At 28.8% G+C, this 25153-nt stretch overlaps 2 pseudogenes; both read right to left on the minus strand.

The window, feature by feature from the left end:
* Window positions 1–868: 868 nt before the first annotated feature.
* Window positions 869–1472, minus strand: LOC132938887 (uncharacterized; annotated as a pseudogene).
* A 6358-nt stretch (window positions 1473–7830) lies between these two features.
* LOC132933493 (uncharacterized) lies at window positions 7831–8907 on the minus strand (annotated as a pseudogene).
* Between the last annotated feature and the right edge of the window lie 16246 nt (window positions 8908–25153).

Below are 25153 nucleotides of genomic sequence, written 5' to 3' on the forward strand. Positions count from 1 at the left end.
GCAGTTGGACATACTAAAAAATCTGATTAAAAAACAAAAACCAGTAACTGGGTATTTGGATGCAACTGGTACAGTGGTCAGGAAAATTGACAAGAACAGTAAAAGGATTCTGTACTATGTTCTAGTTGTTAATGTCCCATTACCTAGAAACTCAAGTGTCACGTGTCCCGTTGTTGAAATGATTAGTTCAGCCCACGACATTGTTGCGATTTCACAATGGCTGAACGCTTTTAAAGCATTCGTTTTGAAACACCAACTGACTTGGCCAGTATTCACAAATATAGTGACAGATTTCAGTTATGCCCAAACGAATGCCTTGTGTATAGGATGGAATGGTTTTACTTCTATATTCGACTACCTTAACTGGTGTTACAGAGTATTGGTTGAAAACCACGACGAATCTAATGTCACCATCATAAATATATGTGCAAATCATTACACAAAAATTATAGTAAACCATGTCTACACATATTTTCAATCTGAGAAAAACCATTGTAAGACTGTAGAAAAAACCAAAAGAAATCATGTTATTCATTGGATATGTATACTTTTTAACACAACCAGTTTGACAGATGTTGAACAATGGTTCAAAATATTTTCAGTAATACTGTTGTCACCTTATGGTACAGCAGACACAAAAAATGCCATTAGTACAATGAGAGCCAAGTGTAATGATAAATACCGATTCCCAAATGAATCGAACAACGAAGGTGAGGATCACTTGGAGGAAATAAATAAATTTCTATGCGAATCCAACACAAGTAATTCCATAATGTTCAGTAGATTTCAGTCAATCAAAGAACAAATTGAATCTGAAGTCTTAAATAAATTGGTCTGTAAATATTGAAAATATAAGCATTAATGAATATTATGATGAATACAAGTTTATAGCTAAGTGTGTACCTTTCTTAGCACTGTGGACACCTATTATGAATAATAAAGTCAACAATGGCATTGAAATCCGCCAGAGTAATGCTACCGTTGAATCTTGGTTTAAAACAGTCAAACAAGACATACTAGAAGGCGACCGTAGGTTTAGTTGCGGCCGGTTTTTAAAACTTATGAGACAGCGTGTGACGAATGTACACAAACAAATGAAGTACAATATTAGAAAAGGAAATTGACAGAGATTTTGACAGTAAGTTTAAACAGAGTACAACTAAAGAAAATGGAAAAAGAAAAATTTCAGAATTGTCTAGCCTTAACCATTTAGACAAAACAGAAAGTTGGGGAAAAAAATAAAAACAATACAAACATCTCCAACACACCGACTACCGTCCTTTCAAATCACTGTCGCTAAAAATCCCAAAGTCTTCGGCCATTACGGCAGATAAAAATAACATTTCGCCCAAAGTGGTCGATGGTATCAAAAGCGTTGTGGTTATAGAATGTGACAATGAAACTAGGTTCACTGTTGATGAGCCAATTAACAACGGTTTGGTTGTACATGTTTGAGTAAGCCATTGGACGATATTTTTTTAATGAAATCGGTTTCGACACCTGGCAGTCATAAATCTCCGTTTCAACGATCAGTGCAATCTTTAGATTTACACAAAAATATGCTACCTAAAGATTTGACATACTACAAACGAATGGCAGAGAATAATAATTATATAGTTGGAACTTATAGTTACATATTTGATAAAGAACAAAATTGTGATATCTTGATCGACCTATACTTCCAAGATTTTGTTACATTGTTTGAGGAGGAATGGTTGTGTAACTTTGTTGTAAATATCTGTTTGATGTTATATGCTAAAAAGCTGGATTTAAAAAACACGCATTTTATCAGTCAACCGTGCGAGATCGCTGTTGGAAAAAAGAGAAATTGGTGAAGTGCATAGCAAAATTACTTTTACTCAGGACAGTACGGTTATTCTACCATGGTTACTTAATACTCGTCACTTTATAGTAGTTATTATAAATTTCAAAACCAAAGAGTGTTACATCATGGATCCATTTAATCCATATGACACAGAAAGTTGATTAGCAATAGCTCGTTTCAAACAGGTATGTAAAATGTTGAAATCAGATGTAATGTACGGTAACGACAGATAACAATGTCCACCGTTATTACATATTCTATGCCCTTTAAAAAACGTTCCACAACAAAAAGATTCATTTAATTGTGGAATTTATTTAATATACTACGCATTTAAAATCATAGACAATTCTGAGTTCAGTTTAGACTTTAATCCTCAAACGTACAGAGAATATTTAAAAAATTATCTCTTAAAAAATTCTGAAGACATAACAAACGTATGCTTATATACTGTAGCCGACATTCAAATAAGGACCGAAGTCTCCCCGAAGATGACTGTGTAGAATGGGTGTCATGTTCTCTGTGTTGCCGCTGGATAGAGATAAATTGCATCCCTAAAAGAGACAGAATTTATAATTATGAAATCAATGATTTCTACTGTTTTTTTTTTGTCAGAAATGATGAAATGAAAATTTATAGAAATTATTAGACTACAGAGTAAAGCACGCTACAAATTGCATTATGGACATTTTCATTACATCTTAATTATTGAGAAGTTAAAAATATTACCCAAGTCACAATAAGATAAATAATAGATAATGACAAATGTCTGGTACAGTATGTCTCAATAAGTTATATAAGTAGGTATGTGTAAATTACTTTACACAGAAAGGTTAGGTAACAAAAGATAAGTTAAACCTAGTGGTAACAGTAATTTCATCACAACCATCTGACATAGTTTAAAAACACAATTTGTAACCACAACAGTAATGCATTTAATATATCATCTGACTTTTAATTCAATTTATTCATGCATAACTGTCCGCAGTCTGGATCAAAGTTAGTGTTTTACTTAGTAATCGATTATAACAAATGTCTGATGTGTGTGAATGTAAAATAAAAACACTTAAGAAATTATGAAATATTCAAACAATATCTATAAAAAGAAGTTATTTGTATGTAATAATATATTTAAAACAACAGGTAATGTACCTATCTAATAAGATTATTATCACAGATTTTAGATAACTTTATAAGATATTTCTTGCATGCTAAGAAAATGTTCTACACAACAAATGGGTACCAAGTGTAGTATTATAATATGTAAAAAAAAATTTACACGGTTTTGTCAAAATGCTATTGAGATTGTTTCTAGGAATTAATGAAAAAATATATATATACAGAGTAAATTAAGAAATAACCACAAAAAGATACCAGATTTAATTAATTTTATTAGCTGTTTCAAACTAGTCTTGTTACAGTAACTTGGAAAATAAGTTAATTCCAACACTCATTTACATAGGTATGCAAATCACTAGACATCATTTTAAAACACAATTTGTAACCACACCAGTCATGATTTTATTTAATTAATTCATGCATAACTGACAGTCCTCAGTCTGATATTTCAAGTGGGACGGCAATAAGTGTTTTGATTTGTTTGATTTATATTGAATGTTTAAAAATATACTCACTAGACGTTTCAACAACGATCAATCCAATATAAAAGGTACAATCAATATGGTAATCATAATTGTTGACATCTCCAAAATACATTTTTGATGAAGTTACATTTCTGAAATAAAAATGTGATTAGAACAATTTGTGGAATTTTGTTAAATAGATAATCCTAATCAGTAATTAAAAAGATAAATTTAGTTACCTTAGGTATCTGTCTATTAAGACCTTAAGTCAGTCTTGTAAAGAATACTTTAATTTTGTATTCTGAATACATACTCGAATAAATGAGAATTAAGGTATTCAGAATACGTATTCGAATAGTTCTTAAAAAATATATTCAGAATACATATTCAAATACTTTTTTTCACTACTAGTTTTTGTCAGTTTTTGAATGGTTGGTAACATTTATTAATTAATAATTAAAAATACATTGTAATCATAAGTTGTACATAAATTCTGACCACATATGATACGGCCGATACGGACCACACGGAATACAACACATTGGTGTTCATAAAAATAATCATATCATGGGCCAATATTATATTTCATTAAAATAATAAAATTAATGTTCATGATTTATAATATTTCTTGTTACATATTTAAAACTATTTTTCTGGATAGAAAAAAAGTATTTTTTTAATAAATAAAAAATACAAATAAAAGTATTCAGAATACTTTTTAAAAAAAGTATTTAAAATAGTATTCGAATACAAAAAAAGTATTCAAATACTTTTATACGAATACTTTACAAGACTGCTAAAGTTATAGTTTTTCCCTATCAGTATAATATAGATTTAATTGATTCGTATTCAAATTGAATTAAAGCACTACGTACATATTGCATATCATGATGAACTAAAATAACGAAAGTTACTTTTTTTCCTAAAGTATTACTAGTAATACTAAAAGTATTAATTATTAAGAAGTTCAAAACATAAATACCTAGGTTATAAAATTACATGATATCTTTGTATTCATCTAGCCAGTGTTTATCAAGGGGCGGACAGTAGCCCTTGTACTAAGTAAAATATGGGGAATTACAATAACAATCATGGGGAATAAGAATTTAATGCATACTGTGAATACTAATTTACAAAATATTAATTAGGATGTTTATAAATTATAACAGACCAAAAATCATTAAAAATAGGTACTGTTTTAAATTTAAATTTTGAATAATATATTCTTTGGGTTCAGAACTCATTAATGATTAAGACATTAACTATCCATTTAATAATGTATTACCTTACACTTGCCGCAGCTGTATTTGACCAAAAAAATACTAATTTCTCCTTAGAATTTTCCTGACTGTGGAGTCTTTTGTTTTGGCCTGTGTCCCCTGCGTTAATTTTACACAATGTCAAGACAACACTAATCAAATAAAATAAATCAAACAATTTTAAACTAGCACATACAATTTCCGTAGAGGATACCTATTGCTCAAATCAATGACGTACTGTTAGCTGATAGTTTATTTCCAAATACATTTTCAAAAGCCATAATGCTGTGTGGAAATAATAATATAAATGCTTATAACTGAAAAGAAATAAAATTAATACACTATTAATTATTATAATATCTATACTTACTAATTTAAACTGTATTTGATTCAGACACAATAGGTTTATTTAATGACTGATTCGTATCGATGAATACCAATCAGAAGTTTGATAAGAATTACCTCAAGTTGTCAAATAGCAGTTGTTATATATATTTATTTTGAATATATATTCATTGATTTCCTGTGTTGTTCAGGCCCAGAATGTAGACTAAAATATAAAATAACTTTTATAAAAATATAGTTAAAAGTTGAGATACTGTTGTTTATCATAACCTACCCAGTGGTGTATTGGTACGGGTACGCGGGTATACTCCGTATACCCATCAGAAGATTTTCGATTTTCGGCGTATACCCAATGTAAAATCTTATTTTACGGGTATACGCTTCCAAAATAACCAGAAAACCAAATAAGATTAAAAATTTATTTAATAGTTCATATAGGAAAAAAACGTTATTCGTATTAATAAATTTATGTATTAATGAATTATTTATCAATTGAAATAGGTATTGAATATAAGTTATATAACAATATGCGTTGTGTTTAATACTTTAATGTATTTTAAGACTAAGTTCAATTTAGTAAACCCAATATTGAATTCAAAAAATCTTTGTGGAAAATTCTATAGATTGTACCTAAAATAATAATATTATTATTTTAATTTTTTTGACATTCGAGTTGATTTTGTTTTATTTTCTATTGTTACATTATGTATACAAAAATGAATAAAATAAAGTTAAAAACTATGTACTAATTGAACTGCAATAACGTTATATAATATATACGATGATATAATTTGATCGTTTAGGTTACATACATATTTTATTGGTGCGTCGTGCGTATACCCATAAATATATTTACCAATACACCACTGAACCTACCAATAATACATTATTGTAATATTGTAACACAACACAACTTCTGTGTTTTACATTATAAGAGTTTAAAAGTGATTGTTGTAGGTAGTCATAACTTGAGATTCATTTACACTTTGTTTTTTCAATGGTTTTTTCGTCTCCCTTGATTGTCAATATTGCACCTAGAAATATTTAAACAGTAATGTAAAATAAAATCTACAAAATTAAGGTTTATGAAATTCATCCTTTTGAAAAACTTTGACTGCAAAATAGACTCACATTTTATCCTTGATTTATGAGAACTAGGCCTGAGAAGTAGATTGTTAACGCTAATTGTTTCATATAATTTGTGTACCTGTCCATAAGGGTTTCTCGCGTTGCACATTGTTTGAGATTGTACTACTGGGTGACAACAAATGTTTTTCACACAGCGAGATAAAATTGAGTTTCTTTCTCATTCTTCAATTGTTGGTGTACAAAACGTTTCTGGGTATTTCTTCATACCAAACTGAAGAATCTAAATCATATTCATATAATTTTAGTAATCATATAATAAAATAGTTTGATTAAATCTTACAAGGACTTATGAAACCCAAAGGAGAATCTAAATATCTAGATTTTTCACTTGGAAGTTATGTTGATGTTCTAGGAGAAAAAGTGTAGTCAATACGACAATACTATCATGTATTCCTAGACAAAATTTAAAAATATTATATTAAATAATTATTATAAATGGATCTCTATGAAAAATATTCAAAATCATAATGACTTACTAGGTAAACAAGTTAATGGAAGAGCTGAAATGTCTGGTGTGTTATTGGGAATTGTACGTAGATTTCATTAAAATGTTCAGTTTTATGAATATTCAAGTAGTTATCCAGGTCACTCCAGGTACTTTCAAAAAATTATACAAATTTAAAAAAAAAAGATAAAAAAACTTGCTTTATCAATAATCGTGGTTTATTAAACGTTGATAACATATTATTAAATATAATTGCGGTTAGGGTTAGGGACGGTTACCAATTTAAATATTGGACATACAATTGATGTTATGTTTATAGATTTCATTATCAAAATGATGATTTAAGATAATACAATCTTACTATCTACAAAACAGATAAATCAATAAATTTCAAAATTCAAATTTTTAAAGTTTGTTTTAATTCTGAATAAAATAGTAAACTTACTTAAGCATTTCTACATATTATATACACAAATTCTAATGATTTTTCATTGTAGTATTTTCAGTGATCTGACAGCGTACTCATTTATACCTTCCCCCAAACCAACAAACCATATTGAAATATTCGTTGGATTAATCAGTGTATTGTCATGGTACTGGAGGCAAGCATTATAATAATATATATTGAAAACCCAATACTATGATTATCGCAGAAAAGGCTTAGCAGTATTACAATAAATAGTTAGTACTAGCAAAATTCAACAATTAGAATTTTGTTATATTAATCACATCCGGGTGGTAACTCAAGTTTTAATACCTGCATCTATTCAACTGTACGTAGGATCACTACAGTATTCTCATTATATTTTTGTTACTACATTTATATGATTAATACATACATTGTATTAACTAAATAATTATAGTTAACATAAGTTTTATTAACCATGTATTATACTTTTAGGGGTTCTTTGAGCGACGGCTTAACAGTAAGTTGAAGCTAAGTCAGGGGTGAACACAACAGCCTCAGGACCACTATTTCAAATGCGACCATACCCTAGTCCAGGTACTTTGTGAGCTACATCTAGCCAAACTAAGAGTAGAGAAAAGAAAAGAAACTGTTTAATGTCTTTGAATTCTATATTTTACTAAAATGTTCAAACTCAAATTATAAAACGACAAATAAATGTAATAATTAATACAACCAACTTAAATCGTTCATTTATGCCATGTAAGATATTCCGTGAATTTAGAACTCAACAAAAGTATATTTTGTTAACTTCAGTTTGTTTAAGAATTACTGCTTACTAATTGAAAAATTAAACATGGAGTCAATTCTAAAAAAGCTGAACATATTAGGGATACAATTTTTTCATTTATGAGATCTTCAAATATATGATTATTCATTCTGTGTATAATAAATGTTGGCTGCCACTGATCATTCTTGATCAGCATTTTTATTTGTGCAAGTCCTTTTTACAAGTTTTGATATGAAAAATGGTCTGTTGTATTTTTGTTTGTGATGATAACAAATATATGAGCTTCTATTGTGCTGTAATATAAACACTGTCCGACTTCAAGATCTGCTTGATAGTCTTCATAGTATTGTGACTTAAAGCAGTATTTTTCATTGACTGATTGAAAATGTTGATCCCAATACACTGGTAAAGTAGTTTTCTGAGAAAATAATATAATATTCAGTTTTTCAAATGCTCGCCTTTTTATATCCTTGATACTTCTAAAAACTTTCATAGTACTTGGATGTTGAACTCGAAGTAATTCTGACTCTTTTGACAAATTCTGTAAAAAATAAAAACATAAGTAAACTCATTTCATATAATTGCTTGTTATGATGGCTGAATTAAGTAAAATTACATGTGTAAAATGACAAATTTTGACTGTACATCCTACATTTTGAAATAAATTTTCAATAATGCCTCTTACTATGGACCATTCTAATATTTGTCTAGACCACAGCCAATACGTGGGATAGCTAGTTTTTTAACACCATGTTCTACAATAAGATCATGTAATTTTGCAATAGCCGCAGTTATACTATTGTACGTTGGTTTTTGGTTGCTAAGCTCCTTGGTAATTAAATAGTAAATAAATCGATCATTTTCTTGCAAATATGCTACGCTGCGAACATCTTGTCTTTGGTCCATCAGTTCGCCAACTCTCTTATAAATGCTCCTAAATTATATTTGAATTCATAAATTAAAAACATTAACAATATTTTATCAATAAAACTATGTTATTCACTAACTTGAAATATATGGCGATACCAGCACTCATACGCATATCTTTGGCCACACAATGTCCTAGAGCATAGTCTCCCGGCATATTCATAATTGAGATATTAATCTCTTCCAAGGTGCCTTGGTTAAGCGCCCTGCAAAAAAAACCAAAACAATTAATTTACAAAAAATAGCTTTTATCTTGTTAATAAAAGTATTTACAAATTCCCTTTAAGAAATCTTATTTTTAAGCTATTCATAGGCATTTGAAATATTACTGTTGATAAACAATTGTTTGCTGATTTAAAATACTTGGGAATTGAATACAAATTTTCTTATAAGTTGGTCTTATAGCAATTCAAAAGTGATCAACGGAATTATATAGGTACAATTTTTTCTTAGTATTAACATTTGAAGTTCAAATATTGACAAAATAAAAACGGGGTACGTTTGTAACCTTTTTTTTTTTTATGAAATTTTATGGATTTACTGTGAAAGTCAATGTCTAATATATACATATTTATAAAGATTATAAGTTATTTAAAATGAGTGCAATATCTTTTTTTTTTTATTATTTTTTTATTTACAATAAGGTACTCCTAGCTTTTGCCATCTATGCCTAGAGATGTAGGAAAGGTAATACATTTTGGCATGTTTGACGCAATAATTAAATTATTACAATTTTAAGTTATGTGATAAAAATGGTTAGAGGCTTATGTTTCTTGATAAATTAGGTCATGCGGGCGTCCTCGTTGGAGGCGGCGTTGTAGAGGTGGTCTGATGTTGATGTGGTAGTGCATTGAGCCTGTTGACTTGTGTATTTTCTTAGAAATAAATAATATTAACAAAGATGTTACAATTGTTCCCAAACTCAGTAGGGGAGTACCTTTGCTGTATTCATTTAATATAATACATAATTAATAAGTATTTACATTATACATTTGTTTCAGTAACTGTAAGAAATCATAAAAATTCTATTGATCAAGATATTTGAAATTTTATATGACTAATGCTAAGTTTCGTGAATAAAAAAATATTAATTCTTATTAATTTATATCTCATAAAGTATTGATGTATTTAATTTTATTTTACATAGCTAATTATTATTATTTGATCGTTTGATTATTTATCTAATAATGTCAAATATTAGATTAAAATTATTAAAGCTACCATCTAATATCGATTAACGTATGTACTATTTTCAATTTTAAACATCGTTATCATTAAATTTATGCATATTTTGAAATTACAAGACACCAGTCTTGTAAAGTATTTGAATACTTTTATTCGTATTTTTTATTCATAAAAAAATACTTTTTACTGATCCAGAAAAATAGTTTTAAATTTGTGACAAGACATACTATAAATCATGAACATTAATTTTATTCTTTGAACGAAATATAATATTGGCCCATGATATGATTAATTGTATAAACACCAATGTGTTGTATCCTACATGGCCCATATCGGCTGTATCATATTACTATGTATTTTTAATTATTAATTAATAAATGTTAATTATCAAACATTCAAAAACTAGTTGTGAAAGTATTCTAATAGTATTCTAATAGTATTTAAATACTTTTTAAAGTATTCGAATATGTGTTCTGAATATATTTTTTAAGAACTATTCGAATACGTATTCTGAATACATTTATTCGAATACAAAATAAAAGTATTCTTTTCAAGACTGCAACACACCTACAAATTAGTAACTCCAATTGATACACTATAATGATGACCAGGAAATGAAAACACACTGAATACATTTTTTTTTTCATATTTTAGTTGACAATACATAATATATTACATGTGGTTGTGGTGGCTGTTGTTCTTGCTGCTGCTGTTGTTGTGGTGGTGGTGGCTGTTTTCCCTGCTGCTGCAAAGCAACCAGAGCAGCTTCTTCTTTTAATTTATTAGCTAATGCGATGGCTGCTCTATTAGCAGCCTCAGCAACCGGGTCTTTGGCGACATCCGCGGCTCGCTTACCGAAAATGCACTGGGCGGCGGTATGTCCCCGCTTGAAGCAAACGGGGCATTTTAGAAAATCAATGGAATCAAAATTAAAATATATCCATGATAAAATGTTAATTCGTTTTTTAATTTAAACAATTTCAGAAAAGGGAAGACATAATTTCATTCCTCAGATTGGGAGATATACAGCATATTTTAAATAAAATGTTATAATGTACGAAGATCAATATTCAATGTAACTAGATAATTAAATAACATCACTGTTTAATTTATAATAATAAGCATGAAATAAAAAATCAATGTTTTATCTTTGTGTGAAACTAAAACAAAGTTAATGCAACCAAAGTACATACAAGAACATTTTGAATAAGTTATTTTCTATAGGTCTACTAAAAAAATGGATAGTTAACAGATAGATAAAACCTCCTTTCCCTGAATACAGTGATAGGTATAAATTATATAAAAGTTTATGGTTATTAGTTCAAAATTCAAATCAATTAATTAGCTACTTAGTAAATATTGAATACCTAAGTATTAAAGAAAAAAATTGATGCATAATTGATGCATTGATGCATCTGAATATAAATTTTCCGTAGATAGAACTAGACTATAACTCAACGGCTATGCGGCGGCGGCGGCGGCATAATATAATGTTTATTAATACCGCCTTGCCGCAGTTGAGTGTCTCCTAGTGGCCAACGATCGCACTTAATTTTGACAAATTTCCCATACATGTATTGACTGGTTTGTGGTTTATCTAGCTATTTTTTCAGTATTTCCGGCCGTCGATCATCGCTTATTGTATATTATAATATCATATATATATAATATTAATTATATTTTAAAATTGAATTATTCTTTCTAGCAAGCCGTGTCCCGGCGATCTGTTATTATTACTGTTATTATTATTAAAAAATAATCCATTCTAAATAAATAAATTTTGTTACCTATACAGTACTAAATGTATTACTTGTTAGTTATTACAATGAATACTTGCAGACTACAGTGGCGTAGGCCCAGAGTTTTTGATTATTGAGTGGGTGGTGAAGAGGGGTGACATAAATGTGATTCTGATATAATTAAGCTTGAAAATGCAATACAAAAAGGTGTTTTATGCTCAATCGTGTCTCAGTCCTCGATGTACTTTTCCGAATCCGCTCCATAACCCCTTACAAAAATATTGAGTTAAAACAATATTAACATTTAAACAATTTATTTAATTTTCCTTTTCTCGTCTTGAAAAAATTGGTTTAATTCAGGTGAAAATAAATTCCATTTTGCCGACTAAAAATCAAATATTGCTGAGTGGGAGAGGGGGGGGGTGTAACACCTCCCATGACCCACCTTAGGTTCGTCTCTGCATATATGCTAATACATTATATTAGCTAAACAAACTATACACGATGTTGCGATTGAAACTGTCGGTCGGTAGTTTCACTAAATTGACGACCGTCGTCCAAATTACTAAAATAATATTTCCATCAAACTAACTATTTATGGGTTTTACATATTGTGGTTTTTAACACATTGGAGACGAGTACCGTGTTAAGGTACGGTTTCCTAGCCACGGCTAGTCGCAACGGCTGGCCGCAGCGTCGAGCCACAACGACTGCTCTGCTATGGAACAGCATTATAGCCGCTGCGGCCGGCGTCTGTACTCGTCCGTGAGCAGTATGGTGCGGCCAGCCTTTGCGACTAGAAGCGGCTAGGAAACTGTACCTATAGACACGGCCACGATTTCAAGATACGTGAGAGAATTTTTACAATGGTAATACGTTGGAGACGAATGCCGCGTTTAACGCGGTACGTGTGTTTAATATAATCTACGGACGAACATTTCCCGCCAATTATTTGTTGTGTGGACGGGCTGATTTCTCATGTTTTCTATATTTTTTTACTCGCTATTGAATAATCCGACTAACTTCTTTTTTTTTCATCGAACTCTCTGAGTGTTGATCTAAAAATAGGTCTAAAAATAAATATGATTATCTAAAACACGATATCAGTAATATACGGCTTATTACGACAGTTCCAATAGTCAAAACAAAAAGTTGACCGAGATAATTATTTTATTTTATCTTGTCATATTTTATATAAATACGAGTATTAAGTATAATACTAGCTACAATACTTTTTTTTTATAGTAGGAGAAAAGGACTAAAAAAATAATGGTATTATTGTTTCGTTTTGGTAATATTATTTTTCTGTAAACACGCGATGTATGTAATGTTTATAACTTTGTAATCATAAAAATTAACAGATAAACATAATATAATATAGGTTATTACTTATTACCTTTTTAAGTTGATACAATATAATAATAATTTATACATTTTTACCAATATTGTTTTTTCGTGTGGTAAATTTCAAAACAATTGTCAATGCAATGCGGCACATCACAAATTGGACAATAGTATGACGTTTCTTTTTTACAACGATCTAATTTTCACGTTTTAATTTTTTTTTAGCACACTTTGCACGTTCTACGAGGGTTAGCTTTCTTTGGTGTAGGTGGAATTTTTTTTATAAAATGTCTACCAGTAAGTCTATCAACATTATTTGGCTCATATCCCGTGTCAGTCTTGATTATTTCACCTGCTTTCTCGGCCATTTGTTGACAAAGATTGAGCATAAACGTTTTCAAACAGGGATTTTTATTTTGTAAGGCATAATGCTTATATATTATAAAACTATTGACCACACTAATTTGAAATAAATAAAAAAACATTTTTTTCCATCACTTTAAAGTTTTACGTTTGAAGGGGTAGTAGGTGATCATCTGATCACCGTGGTCTACTCCCGTTTTATATTTGTTATAATCGATGATGGCCACGGGATTAAATTTTTGAATTGGACCTCCCGTAGCTTTGACAGTCACAGGTGCCATGTCAGCTGAGTGACATGTTGACATAACAAGAACGTCTCTCGTGTCTTTCCACTTAATGCAAATTTGTGGGCCGTTCCTACCAAAAGCCAATTCACCTTTTTTTAATTTAACATTAACTTCTGTATCTTTTGGAAGTCCTCTACGATTTGCCATCACCGTTCCTACACCGTTCGTTTTACTATCCCAAAGATACTCCAATACCATAGGACTAGTGTAAAATCTATCCATGTAAATAGTATGGCCTCTGTCGAAATACTGTTTTAATAAGCGACTGTATAGAGGTATAATCGAATTATTTTCCTATCCTTTCCCAGAATAAATCTCAAAACTTAATGTGTATCCTGTTAGAGGGTCAGAAGCAATGTATAATTTCATACCATATTTTTCTGATTTATTCTTCATATACACCCTAAAATGTACTCTTCCGCGAAAAGGACACACCCCTTCATCAACAGTAATATTTTTCCCAAGATAATATAATGTTGAAATTTTATCGTTTAAAAAATTTACATACGATCTAATTTTATACAAGCTTTCATACGCCCAGGTTGACCTTTCCGAACATATTTCTCGTTATTTGCTATATGTAACATAGAAAAAATACTTATAAACCTGTCCCTTTTCATGAGTTCAGAAGCGTATGTTGTTTGTAAGACAGGGTTAGTTGACCAATAATCTTTAATGTGCGGTTTTTCAACCTAACTCATGTGTAAAATTATGGAAAAAAATGTATACACTTCGGAAATATTTAAAGGCTTCCACTAATGCCAAACTAAATTTTTTTTATAATATTACGTCTTTTTATGGAACGAATTACTGAAAACGCATATCTATTTGTTTCTTTTTTATTAGTTTAACAATAAATTGTGGGAAATATAACTGAAAACACTCTAGCTCAGTGGAGTTCTCGCTTGTTTCATTTGTAATGTGCTGATTGCCAGTAAATGAACGTGGTTTAGTTTTTGAATTTTTTTGTCGCCATTTCGGAAGAGTCCCTTGTCTTCTGTGACTCACAGGTAATTTATAAGTTGCTGGTAGGTACATGCATTGAACGACCTTCATCTTCTTCATCGCTTTCAAATCCCCATGTATGTGCATCAGTTGTAGGTTGTTCCTCATTAAGCGGAGTAGCCATAATTTCATTGTATTCCATAACATCTAATAATATTTTTTAAAAAATAAAAATGTAATTTCTAAATGATAAATAATAATTTTAAATAATTTTTTCTACTAATTAAAACAAAAAGGATAAATAACTAAAACAACTGATATGAAATAAACAGTTATTTAATAATAAATTACCATTTCGTTGTTCAAGATTTTGTTGATCAAAAGCATCAATGTAGTTAAACAATTCGGGTACAACAGGAGCCAAATTAGTATAAGTTTTATTTAAATCGTCTGTTACATCTTCATCTAAATAATAATAATTAATAAGTAGGTATTCGTGAAAATTATTATTTTTTTTTTCATTTTCTTAATTACTAACCAAAATCATTGTAATCAAGTTCAAAACCACTGTTTTCATCCGTTAATAAATAAATGATTTCATCGTCATTAATGCGATTCATAGTGATAATTAGTTCGAGTATTAGTATTAATTAATATATTAATAAATAATACGAATAGTTATAAACAAAGAAAACGAATAGAACAAGCCAACAACAATCAAATTATAGAATTTGACGCTCAGGACAATATATAGTACACAATCAATGGTCGATGGAGAAATGTCAATAACATAGTTAATATATTTATTATAATTTTTGGACTATAATATAATATGACAGAAAAAAATATCGAAACAATTGTTGGTATTGTGATATTTTAATACAATTTATATTATAATTGAATGTAAATTAAATATCGATATACTTAAACGATTTCTTGTAAAACACGGTGTTCGTCTTTTAGGCTCAAAAATATTGCCCGTTTTAAACACGATAAGCGTCCTCAATGTTGCAATGTATAAAAATAGCGTTGTCTCAGATACTAAAAAACTATGACCGTGTTAGACACGGCACTCGTCATCAACGTAACAATGCCTTAAAAAATTGCCGTCTCCGATGTGTTGATAGCAATAATTTAATAAACAAGGAAAACAATTTAATATATTTTCAATAACTTCTTTATATTTTATTTTTAGATAATAATAATTTACAACGGCACAACGTCAACCAACACAAATGCAGTGTTTATATACGTATTATATACGAATTATTGTACAAAAATACATTTAGAAACATTTACAATGATTAATGATGTTGGACCTGAGCTGTTCGATATTGTTTAATAAGCCATTTGACGTTTTTATTCGTCATTTGAAATTCGAAATATATCTTAAATGTCTGTTGTTTGTAAAAAATGTACATGCATAGATTATATTATTATAATCGTTTACGAACTCCGTCGTAAATAAAAACTGGCCAAAATTATGAAAACAAATAAAATTAAAATAATTCATAAAATGCGTTTAAAAAGATTTCATTGACAGAAATTATTAAAATCAAAAAACTTAACTAAAAAGACATAATAAATCAAATCAAACGATTACGCTTTAGGTTGTGTTAGGTCAACATTTTATTACAAAATGTTATATACCAACAATGATTAATTAATTTTATTAATTGTATTTAAAATTAGAAACTACCACGCTGGCAATCAAATACACAAACAGCACAGATCTAAGGGTAACACGTTAAATATGTAAATAGGTATAACGAAAAAAGTTCAAAATAATTATTACTCAAAATGTTAAACGGACATATTATAAAATAAGGAAATATATTGATGTACGAATAATCACGTAATGCGTTTTTTACTTTTTACTACCCCGGTTATGAGCGAAATAATCTTCGTACCTACGCACTTTGACCATAAATCCTTTTCGAATCGGCGTACGCCAAAATATGAGGATCTCGACTTTTGTACAGATCAAATGAAAACCAAAAATTCAAAAACCACATAACTATGTAATTTTTTAAGTACAAAAAACACGAAAAATAATAACTCCCGTTTGGTGAAGGAACGGTTGCCCTAAGTTGAAACATGGCCGAGAAATACTTAATTCAAAAAAAAGGGGAGGGAAAACTTTTAGTATGTTATATGCACGTGTTCGTCCCCGTCCGTAAGCTGTTTAAGAAATCGCGATTGAAAAAACAATTTGCGGCTGCGAAATGGCGGAAAACGCTTTAAGTAATAGGTACGGCACGGGTTTAAACCTAGGATACTAGGATAGACGACGAAGCTACGGCAATTTCATTTTATCCATCTATTATAGAAGGTATATTTTCCATTTTTTTTTTCGAATAACAACTTATTTTCTTTTGGTGACGTGGCCTAGCCTATCGTTGCATATTCACTATTGTTTATTTATAAATATTATTTATTTATACATTAATCATTATACTGTCGTCTGTGGTTTGTCTGCGGATACGCGCGTCGTTGCCCGCTATCCACAATCCACTGCCGTGTGTACTTGGACAGTCGACAGATGAACTTGTCAGTTGCCACGGGGAAGTTTCACACTCATCCAGTTAAATATTGTTTGGTGCTTAAACTTATTAGTTTTTTTATTTTACGTGAGTCATGTTATTGTAATATTGTGCATCGATATTTGTGATATTTGTTGAAAAGTTTGTCTCGAAACCACAAAATTATTTTACGTAATATAATAAACGGGTAGTCAAAAATAAAAACGGTTTAAATTATTTGTGTTCTCTGAATTTACGAAATATTACAAAATATGAGGTACGTATAAATGTATAATTAGTTGACATTAAATACTTTATAGGGATTTTTGGTAAGTACCTATATATGGAAAATGGGTATAAATGTATGATGTATAGTACCAATAGATAAATGATAATGACGTAATATTATATTATGATTTATAATAATTATTATTCTACTGAACTATCCTACCGTTTGGCTTCAACTTATTAATTATTATGCTGCATTCTGTACTAGAAAGCCTAGTCCTAAAAAAGTGAAAATTATTATTGAGATTTGAGAATATCATACCTAATTTATAATATTTATTTTATCTCTGAATCACGCAAGTGTGTCCCACATAGATAAACCGCTTAACCGCATTTAAGTAAAATCATTATATTATATAATTTTGGAGTGAAACCATCTATGGGTAAAAAATAAAAATAGAGGGTTTGACAGACATGTTTTATATTTTATTATTATTCAACTTTTTTTTGAAAATAACAGACTTATAAATGCAATTTCTTTGAAGTCTAGGACATAATATACAAATTCGTTTAATTTTATTTTGGTTCTGGTATATAATTATTATAATTCAACATATGTACATTTTAAATTAAGATTTTTTTTTTATTATTATTACCATATGCGTATAGCAAACTCATATTCATTGTTACAAATGGGACATTTTTGTGTTAGCAGTTGCGACAAACAGTCACTACATATTATAACTCTATGTCCACAAGGAACAAGTGCATGCGACCTTGCGGCCACTCTGCACACCACACAAATATTGTCTTCATCTTGTCCTTGTGGGTAAAGTTCTAAGATATTGTCTGGTACTTGCACAAATGGTATTTCTATGTCATCATTGCTATCATTCAGAAAATTTTGCCAAATACCCATTTCTGCATCCTCTGGAATAAAAAAATCTGCGTCGTCTTGATCTAGAAATAATACAGTATGATAATATAGAAAATTGCATTTTAATTCGTGAACCGTTAAGGTAGGTATGTATCTAATAATTAGTTTCATATGATGATAATATATTATTATTTATTATAATAATAAAAGACCTACCTAAGTGATAATCAGATAAAATTATAAACAATATACATTCCATAGGTATTACCTTCTACAATGTTTACATCTGGTTCAATGTTATTATCTTCTGCAACAGCAAGAGGTGGATCTACTATTCCATCTCTAGCATCAGAAATCTCGACTATTGCTTGGAGATCAACCTCAGCAGCAATAATATCTTCTACGGGGAGGACATTGACTTCAGCAGCTTCTAATGGAACATTAAGAGAAATATCTTCTAGTTCCTGCTCTTCATCAGAACCTAGTATTATTATAATAATTTATTAACTTATTCATATTATTTTAAATTTACCTATATTAAAAAAAAAAATTTATTTTTTTTAAAACTTGAATTAAAAAGTTTATACTAAATGTTGGTTATCTTTTAACTTAGTTCAATTGATAGACAATTTTGAATTAACTTAATTGAAATTTTAATTTAATTTAATAATTGTGTTACTAGTATTAACTTGCCCAGCCTTGTAAATATATATTATTATCTAAAAGTGGTTTAACATTAATAAAACTAATACTATTTATTATTAAATCATAATTATTTTAATTAATTATTACAAAAAATAATTTATTACCACATAGGTACAACACTATTATTTAGTAGCGTGCAAATTAAATATCTAAGTATGGTTTTGTAGTGATATTGTTATGTATAAATGAAATTCGATATAAATGTGCGCTGTATTTAATTCTCAATAAGTGTAAAGTTAGATTTGATCTAGTACAATGCCTAGATTTCCTAATTTGCTCGTAACAAATACATATCTATTAGCAGGGCGTGATTTAGGCTTTGAGGGTCTCAATTAATATTGTAAATTTAAAAATAAGCAACATGGTATCATTAATTATATTTTGCATATTATAAAACAAAATGATTAGTAACGTAATATACACTGATATGTTACCGGTACCCATAAATACATGAATAATTTTTTGGGGGGACTTAAAACCTACCCACCTTACCTTTCTAATCCTTTATATTTTAATTTGTTTTTTTTTATAGGTACATACTTTGAGCTTCATTTTCCCAATTCAATTCTCGTTCTAAATAATGGTCTGTGGCATGAGAGCATTGGATGAGGAACTCTTGTACCGTGATTGCATCTGTTCCTAGAAGCGCGGTGACATTTTTATTTTCACTGAATTTAAAATATGTTGTCCAACGATGATGTGCTGCATGGTGGTTATTTTATTCAGATGTTCTAAATGACATAAACATTTTTATTGGTGATTTAACTTAAAAACAAACACATAGTACATTATAGTTAAATAAAAATTGATAAATAATAATAAAATCTATGTAAAACAATCAATAGATAATACTAAAATACTACAATTGCCAGGTTTTAAAATATAGTTACATAATTTCTATTACTAACCTAGACATGTCCATAGGTTTGGATGCAGTACCTGAAAAGTTTGCTTTAAGGACGAATGAAAACTTTCCACGTTATTATTAGTACGCCGTGGCTGGCGATGTACAGAAAAACATTCAGGTCCCTTCCTAATAATCCAAAAGCTATTTAAATTTAAAAATAAAACTGAGATTGATATATTTTGTTTTAAATTTTATCAATTATTTAAAAATGTATTCACTTTTACCTGTAAAAATATGTAAAAAACCGGGGAAGCGGAACATTATTAGCTAGAGCATAGGTTTTTATGTCTTCAAAACCCGTTTCGATTTGGTGTTCTGGCAATAGTGCTAGAGCCGCAGTCATTTTAACACACATTTTTGCTGCCATGTTTACTTTTACGTAATGTGTGTATCCCAACTTTTTGATATTCTTCTGTAGACTCTAAAAATAAAAAAGGTGAATAAGTGGATGTCGCTCTGCTATACAGTAGGTTACAAGTGGGTCACTGTAATGGATGGTGTTAAATTTGAATTCATTGATATAATATCATTGTATAAGAAAAACGATTCTGAGCGAAAACGGTCAGTCAGCCTATGATATTACCAAGTATATTTGATGATATTATTGTGAATAAAGTAATTTATATATAATATACAGTAATGTAAATTGTATAATATTGTATTATACAAACGTATTATACGTCAAAAAATAACACCAAAGGCTAAACTAACACTAAACAACAATTTTACTCGAAGATGATTGAAATAAGCATAACCTTCGAGATTCAAAAATGTCATTGTTTACGTACGACAGTATTAAAAAAGCAAATAATGTATTTTACGATGAATTTACAATTTTTAATTTATTAATTAAAACATTTATACAGAAATTAAAAATTAATAAAATATTCAAAAGTATAACATCGTTAAATTCAAAAATCAAATAACATTTTAACGTCCAATAAAACTGACACTGCAGATAAAGCATTTTCAAAGGATATTTTGCTAGCCGAAGAAATCCTGCATGATGAAAATCGAGCATATTTTACATAACAGGTCATATTATTTCCCGATGAAAAAACGGATCAAATTGTTACCTTATATAAATAAAATCAATATTTCTTACCGTTATAAAAATGGTGTAAAAATGAATTGTTGTCTTTATATTGATATACAAGAGAGCAAAAGAAATAACAATACAAAATACGAAAATAATTTAATGTTGAACATATATAAATTGAGTTTGAATAAACGATTATTGATTTCGGGATGGGTTTTTATAAAGAAATCTTATCGATGATTCATTCCTTGGAGATCTAGTAATGTAATTAAAGACTTAATCATATTTAAGTGATGACATTTGCCATTCTCATATTTAAATGTCACTAATTCGATAAATTTTCTTAAATCTGAATAGTAAATATTATGTAAAAGCTAACGCATATCATTTTTCGGGATGGGTTTTTATAAAGAAATCCTATCGATGATTCATTTGTTGGAGATGTAGTAATGTAATTAAAGATTTAATTATATTTAAAAGATGACATTTACCATTCTCATATTTAAATTACAATATAATTATTAAAATAATATACACTAAATAGCTATTATTATAATACAGTTATAACATTTATTTTTATGAATACCAAAGTTCATTGAAATACTTGGTATAACTTTGATACCTTAGAGTTAAATTATAAAGTTATACGTACAAACAGCACGGGCTCCGCGATCTACATCAGGTAGATTGCCTACCTGATAATATACTACTGCGAATCAGAATTTTTATTTTAAGGAACAGCAAAGCTAAGATAAATTTTGAACAACATAATCCAATATTATATAACGAATTCATTAAAATTGGAATCATATAGAGTTGGTACATTTAACGGGAATCGAAGTGCATGAGATCAGCTAGTTTGTTAACTATTATAATTTAATACTTTAGTACTTGTTACAAATATTTTATTATTTTTTATTTTTATAATAACATAATGAAAAACATAAAATAACATAATGCGATAACATTTATACATATCTGTATGTATGTATGTATGTGTGTATGTATGTATGTATGTATGTATGTATGTGTGCACGACTGTACTGTGCACATTGCATAACATTGCCTGTCCATAGTCATAAAACATAACAATAATAATTTTACGATATGTACGATTATTGTATTTCGTATCTATTATTTTGTTTTTATCTAGCGATACTCAATTTTTATTTCTTCTTAAATTAATTGTATTAAAATAAAATATATATTTGACATTTTTTTATCTAGATAATTTGGTTAAGATGATGAGTTTATTTATCTAAGATGGCACATCATATGAACATTTTTAAATTTATCTAGATAAGATAAGAGATAATTAATTATTTATCTAGATAATTCATCTAGATAAATTTATCTTATTATGCTCAACACTCTTCCCCACATATTTGATATTATCCCCCAAATTCCTAGAAATGTCATATTAAAAAAAATATTTAAACATTTTTCTATTTTAATTTTTGGAGAAGTTAAAATCAAAAAATCAAAAATTTGGGGTAATCGAGTGCAAGTAGACTTGACTACGAATTCAAATCTGTTTTTAGAATTCTTATCGCTTCATTACATCAATTGGTATGTTTGGCAAAAAACCCATCTAAAATCCTATGTCACGTGTGCGTTAGACAAAAACAGAAAATCACGGTATCGAATCGCCTTAATAATAGTTGCAATAATTAATAACTATATCGATTTGCATATTATTTCATCATAACATTAATAATATTTAGATTAAAAAAAAACCAACATTAATCGAAGCGGTGACATTTGAATATGAGAATAATGAATGTCATCAAATAGATATGAAGACATTATTAGTAACATTAGTGCATCACAAAGCTATTAATCTTCGAACAGTTAATTACAAAGTTTGTAAGAGAAGAACCACTAAGACAATTTTTATTTAATAACGAATAGCATGTAATTCTAACACATTTTTTAGGTTGTAAGGAATATATTTTTTAATGTTCTTTTTGGTGTTGGATTTCATATAATTCTAACACATTTTGTAGTTTACAAGGAATAAACTTTTTTTAATGTATTTTTTTGTGTTTGGTTTCATTATGCCCCTCCCTGATAAATTTCCTGCGGGCGCCCATGGACACATATGCAAGTATTCATCAACTTTATTTAATTGACAATAATAAATAATAAGACGTGGCAACATTGTACAGAAAATCGAACGTAATCGTGTTTTTTTTGGGGGGTTATGTTATCGTTTGATCAAGATTGTACGGAATCGTGTTCCCAAAAAGTTATAACGCATGGAATCTTGCTTTACCGGAACGTAATAGCATAGAGCTATAGGCTGGGCGGGCTGTCGGATTCTCCGGATTTTTGGGGTGCACAGAACATACCAAAACTTACTACTAAACACACACCAACATACTTCACGATCACCACGTAGCTTATCAGATTTGCACACCTACGCCAACCATTCTGATTGAGCTCCATAAACGAATACACAGTGTGAAAAATACAAGGTTAATTTTATAACATCAGTAGCCTTATTCTGAATACACTTATTTGTATTTTGTATTCATTAAAAAAATACATATTTCCGATCCAGAAAAATAGTTTTAAATTTGTGACAAGACTTATTATAAATCAAGAACATTAATTTTATTCTTTGAACGAAATATAGTATTGGCCCATGATATGATTATTATTATAAACACCAATGTATTGTATCCCGTATGGCCCGTATCGGCTGTATCATATGTGGTCAAAATTTATAAAAAACTTAATTAATTTTTCAGTACGGGGCCCCCTTATAAATCTGATCCACGGGCCTTTGGTGTGCCTACTAGTGGACACTGGATAAGTTACGAATGATTTAAAACGTATTCAATTTATATAAGTAGGTAATAAGGTAATACAAATTAAATCATTCGTTTGTTATTAAAATTTGCAAATATATAAATTATTAATAAAATTGAAGAAAATTCCAGCATCAAAGTTTCCGAGTATGGTCCGAATTTTAGACGAGAGCAGACTGTATCTATGTTTTGAATTCTAAAGGTGATACATTTTGGAAAATAAATTAATACAAATACTATACTAAATATGATACTTATAGTTGTGTACTGGTAGACAATTTCATTTATAGACTATATTTGATATTTTGATGGCCATAATTAGAAATTTACAGTCATTTCGTATAGTATTGACTTTATATTTATTTGAATACGATAATATTATTATAAATAAATATATTATTTATTAAAGAAAATAAAAAAATAATATAATAGGTAATATTAAACAAAGAGTATTATAATATAATTTAAAATTATACAGAATCTAGTTTAGACGACTAGGTGATTTTTTAAAAGTTGTCTTGGCATCCTTCTGCCACATTGTGGGCCGTGTGGGTGAAAAATTCGCAAGGTTTGCTTCTGCTTTCTCTCTACCTGCCTTAGCCTTATCCAAATCCAATTGGTCCGACGCTTTTTGAAGATTGGATGATGGTTTACCATCTTTCGAAGAAGAAGAAGACGAAGGATACATGTCGTTGGTAGTCTAAAACAAAACGATGAGATCGTAACAATTATATTAAACAATAACTTAAATATTAATTATTGATGTATAAAAAATATCAATAATGTTTATGTTTACTATATTTGTCACTTGTAGGTCTTATAAAAAATAGAAATGTTAGGTAGTAACAATACGTTGTTTGGTTTAAAGAATTTTCTCCGTGCCTAATGGGAATTACATTTAAAAAATTTAACTATATAACGTAACTTGTTTCAGCATGTAAAAACTAACATGTAACATGTAAAAAGAAATATCATTTGTACCAATTTTAATATATAATAAATATATTTAAATATTTAAAATCCTCAAAATTTAGGTGGTATACATAGTATTAGGTTGGTATATAATCGTAAAAATCTAAACGTATGTTTGTAAAACAAAGTGAGTACTTTTTGCAAAAAAAACTGTTACTGCAGTATAATTTACGATATTGTTTTCTAAGTGCTAACAATAAAAGGTTATAATTATAGTTGGGAATGTAATATCCTAATGAAACCCAAAATATACCCTAACTTAATGTGTATTTGCCATAAAAATGTAAAATCATGCCCTTCATTTATTTTATTTTTTAATTAAAAAATATTTTTATTGAATTAAAAAGTTTCCTATTATTTTATAATTTCTATGTTTTATGTATACTTTTAACCTGAAAAAAAAATATTCTCATTTAATTTCTCATTATACTCTCAATTTCTACGTTATACGGAAATATGGAACAATTCGAAAAATTACAATATATAATTATATGATTATTT

This window comes from Metopolophium dirhodum, chromosome 1, assembly GCF_019925205.1.
Source record: "Metopolophium dirhodum isolate CAU chromosome 1, ASM1992520v1, whole genome shotgun sequence".
NCBI lineage: Eukaryota > Metazoa > Arthropoda > Insecta > Hemiptera > Aphididae > Metopolophium > Metopolophium dirhodum.